This window comes from Chaetura pelagica, unplaced genomic scaffold (assembly GCF_000747805.2).
Source record: "Chaetura pelagica isolate M959 unplaced genomic scaffold, ChaPel_1.0 scaffold62, whole genome shotgun sequence".
In the NCBI taxonomy this organism is placed as follows: domain Eukaryota; kingdom Metazoa; phylum Chordata; class Aves; order Apodiformes; family Apodidae; genus Chaetura; species Chaetura pelagica.
In genome coordinates, this window is record NW_009952438.1 from 1,057,046 (window position 1) to 1,061,907 (window position 4,862).

Here is a 4,862-nt window from a genome sequence, read left to right on the forward strand (position 1 = left end):
TTCCAGCTTCTGGAGATGCTGAAAATGCCATGAACAGCTTTGCCTACAGTATATCTCAACTTCATCTTCTCTCCAAAGTGCAGAGGTGGAGCCACAGAAGGGTAATAGTCAAAGAAATTATATTGGTATGGTATTTAAAGCCTCATCTAGGTTGAATTAGCAGAAATAAGAATATATATAAGTACATAGTGGGATGCAAGTCAAGCCCAGTAATTAGGGTCCAGCCTCCCACTGCTCTAGAAACAGTGCAAAAGTGGTTAGAGTCCTTGTTCAAAATTACTACAGTATCATGTTCATTGAGAGAATATCAAACTTTGGGAGCACATGAGAGCAACAAGAAGACAGCAATGAGAGGATCCCATGTCCCCAAATAGTTGTTACACTGCCATAAAATTCTGTGACACTGGAAGATACTATCCCAGTGTCATGTTAAGACAGCAAAATGCAGACAGCTATTGCTGACAAACACAATATCCACCAGAGAGATTATTCTGTCTTTGTTCACTTATTTTTTAATGAAATTGCTCACATCCTCTAGTCATTCTTTTGCAAAGCCCAGTTATGGTTGCATGGGTGTGTGGATGAGAAGCACTCACATCATGGCATGGGGCCTGACTTCATTCAAAGTTAGACTGGGGAAGTCATGACCTGGTTAGAGCAGGAGTGACACTCTGGGCGTTCTGGGGCTTCTGCCTGTGCTGGAAGAGGCAGAGTCCAGCCCTTCATGGACCACTCATGACCACAGGGATGAACCTCTGCCTCCTCCACGTGTCTTGCCATGGTAATGTGGGTGGATTCCAGCTCCCACTGCAGGAGGGGTGGGTGTAAGGACACAGAGCCCACCCGCTGGGCTCCACACGTGGGTCTCTAGCAACATTGCAGCAGGTGTGGGAGGAGGGAAAGGGGTTGCTGGTTGCAAAGATTAGGAATGAAGAGAAAAATTTCTGCCCCCACGAGACTCGTCCATCCATGTTAAGCCCTTATGAGCCCTCTCAGCTTGCTGCTTGGGTTAGAAATCCCTGTTTTTTCTGGAGAGGAAATATTCTCAACATTATTTGTTGGCTGCTTATTTTTCTTTTCAGTGTCAGTGCTTTGCTGTTTGCAGGGCCTGGTACAGGTGCACAGCAAGGCCGTGTCTGGTTGCTCCTGGCTGGGCCCCAGGAGGGTGAATATTGTTGAAAAAAGTTGAAAATTTCTGTTAAGCATTATTACCAATAACCTTATTCTCTTTACTAACTTGCACAGTGATGACTATATCCCAGAGCAAGCACAAGCAAAAAATCATAATTGAGCCAAGCCAACTGAAACTGTCAAGATAAACACAAGGAAGACTTGAATTACTGGTGTCATAAACCTTTTACAAGCGTATTAATTCAGCCCTTTGCTTCAGGTATGTCAACAATAATCTATGTCTTCCTAGAATTAGAATTCCTCATGCCAGAAAACGTCTGCCTGAGCAGCAGTAATGGCTTCTGCAGCTTTTAAAACTGTTGCATTTTTTTTAAGTGCTGGCAATGCCTAATTTAATGGTTACAAAGCCACTGAAATTAATTACCAAGTAAACATCCTCAGAGACACCCACAGAAAAGCCACTGTTCACAATGTGAATTTATTCAGATATCTTAAGTGCTGGACTAACTGAACCACACACTGAGGTTGCCCAACTCCAGACCAGGTCATTTCTCAAGTGTTTTGAAAATTGTCCCCTGATTTTGACCCAGGTCTCTCTCTGACATTGTCACACATCCCCTTAGTTACTAAGTGGAAGATTCAGCTCCCAAACTGCCAGTGCCATTTTGCACCTGTACCATTTTCCTGGCAGAGGTCACCTAGGGTTTGCATAAGGTCAGGCAGTTGCAGGCTCCAAAAAAAACTACACGGGTTATCAACACATCTATGCAAACAATTCAATTTGACTTGTTCAGGCAATCACCATTTTAGAACAATTCTGCCTTATAACCTCCTATGTGAGTGCAAGGTAACCTAAAAGGGGCCTAAAATAAGTTGAGGCCTCCCCCACCCCTGCTTCCCTCTTAAAGAAGTCAGGTCAGGAGTCAGGAGCAGCTTCCCACACAGTTTCTCCCTTCTCAATATTCTGTTCACAGTTCAGACAACTGCTTCCAGGATCCCAGCAAATGTATAGCTGAGCCAGTTTGGACACAATTGCCCCTTGAAAACTGGAATTGTTCTCATGAGCTTTGGCTGGTTGACCAATTCCGGCTGAGAATAACATTGTTTACCCTTTCTTTACACTCTATTTATACTCCCACTTTTTCAAAGTTTGAGAGCTTTCAACTCCCTAGCACTCCCAAAGACAAATGTCCTGCAATATTCAACACTTTTGAGTTAACTTTCCCTCCCTTTATTTTCACAATGAATGGTTCCATCCGTGTTTCACCCACTGAGATCACCTCTGCCGTTGCTCCTCACTTTGTTTTGTTCAGGTGAGGGGCTCAAGTGCCACCAGGTTAAAGCAAAAGGTGAATGAGGCTGTTTGAGAGATTAAATGCTGCCTTCTTGCATCCCACACTCTACAGTGTCTCCCTGCATCATTTGCAAAGATTAATTATGTAAAAGAAGGTAGAAACATTTTAATAAGCACACAATGGTACAATAACTTCAGCTGGTTTCTGTGGTTTGTTTGCTTTAATATTCCCAGTCAGTGCCCCTTTGACACTTGGGCTACAACCTAACAGGAAAAAACCCGATGTACTGATTTGCACTGATAGAGTGATATGATGATGTCTCTATATAAAGATTATTTGTTAACTCCTGTTGCATCCTGTACCTGCCATGCAAGGTGGGTGTATCTGTGCCCATGTTCTGCTCTCCACTAAGATAGATGCAAAAAGCATTTATAAGAAAAAAAATTCCTGGATTGTCTCCAGGACCTTCTTTCCCCATCGGGCACATATTTCTGTAGAGCTGTTGTTGGAGTTACATGGCTGTATTTCTTACCACCCTGACTGCCCAGCAGCAGGCACACATTAGCCTGATGAGCCCGGGTAGAGTTTCCTGCATCAATACGGCTCCTTCAGCAGCACCTTGTGCACAGACACATAATGGAGCTGCCTGGCTTTATTTACACACCGTGTTTCTGTACCCAGCAGGCCAGAAAGAACAGCCCAGTGTAGCAGCTGTCACTGTGGGTTTTGCTTATCTGTTCCCTGCCTGCCAGGGCTGGGGCTCCCCAGCTGCCACCCGCCGCAGGCAGGAGCGCCCAGCAGCAGCACAGCTCTGCCCTGGCCCTTCCACTGGCCTTTGGGGGCAGGGCCACAGAATCACCAAGGCTGGAAAAGACCTTTAGGATCATCAAGCTCAGCCTGTGACCAACCCCACCACATCTCCAGACCATGGCACCAAGTGCCACCTCCAGCCTTTCCTTCAGCACCTCCAGGGATGGTGCCTCCACCACCTCCTTCCAAGGTCTGATCACCCTTTCCATGAGGAAGTGCTTCCTGATATCCAGCCCAAACCTCCCCGGGAGCAGCTTCAGGCCAGGCCCTCTTGTCTTGTTGCTGTTTGCCTGGAAAAAGAGCCCAGCCCCACCTGACTAAACCTCCCTTCAAGGAGCTGTAGAGAGTGAGAAGTTCCCCCCTGAGTCTCCTCCAGACTAAACACCCCCAGCTCCCTTGGCCGCTCCCTGTAAGACTTTTGTTTCAGTCCCTTCACCAGCCTCACTGTCTCCTCTGGACCTGCCCAGCACCTTAAGGTCCTTCTTGCAGTGAGGGGCCCAGAGCTGCCCCCAGGACTTGAGGTGAGGTCTCACCAGTGCTGAGCACAGGGGAGAGTCACATCCCTGCTCCTGCTGGCCACACCATTCCTGATACAAGCCAGGATGCCACTGGCCTTCTGAGCCACCTTGGCACACTGCTGGCTCGTGTTTAACTGGTTGTCAACCAGTGCTCCCAGTTCCCTCTCTGCTGGGCTGCACTTTGGGGCTGGGGGGCTGCAGGGAAAGCTGCTGTGGGAACCAGCCAGGGCTCTGCTCCACACCAGGAGGTGGAGAGGGGCTGCACACCCAGAGGAGACAGGGAGGGCTGGGTGAGGAGCAACAGGACAAGGTGAGCTCAGGCTGGAAAAGCTGCATTCAAGGTGGAATTTCTTTTACTTCTGCCTGCAGCTTTGCTGGTTGGGGCAGGGTCTCTGGGAGCCCCGTGGCTGTGCTGGCTGCCTCAGGAGTGGGGTGGGCAAAGGGGCACCAAGGAAAGAGTCACACAAACTTCAGAAAATGAACCATGCAGATCTGACTCCTGATTTCCATGGACATTCTTTCCCAAAACCCTAGTTTTGTTCTTTGAATATTAACAGAATAAAAGCAGATGAGAATGTGGTGATGAAATAAAGACTTTTTTGCCCTGGCTTTGGTTATTTTATGCCAAAATCTCTTTTTGTATCTGTTCCCAAGAAGATATTAAGAGTCAGCTATCAGTTGTGTATCCATGGACTTTCCTACATGAGAAAGTTGCACCAGAAACTTGCACAAGAAAGTTGCTCTTCGACACTAATCCACATGGACTGGTATTTCAGTGTAACAACCATGAGCTGTCAACCTGAAATGTAAAGTCCTGAAATTGAAACTGTAGCTCCAGACAAGTCTGTGATTGACAATTGAAGGCAAGATTTTCTGTTCCATGCAGCACCCTTATTTATTGAGGGAATTTGAAGTAGATCATAGCAGGGAGGCTGGAACCTGATGATCTTTAAGGTCCCTTCCCTTAGCCATTCTATTATTCTATGATTCTATGATCATGCTTTCATTGCTTGGAGTCCTGCATGGAATCATCACAGTGACCAAAGTAACTGTGGCTTTGTTTTCCTGGCTATTGTAAGTCCTATTTGTGAAACAGGAATAGGGAAAG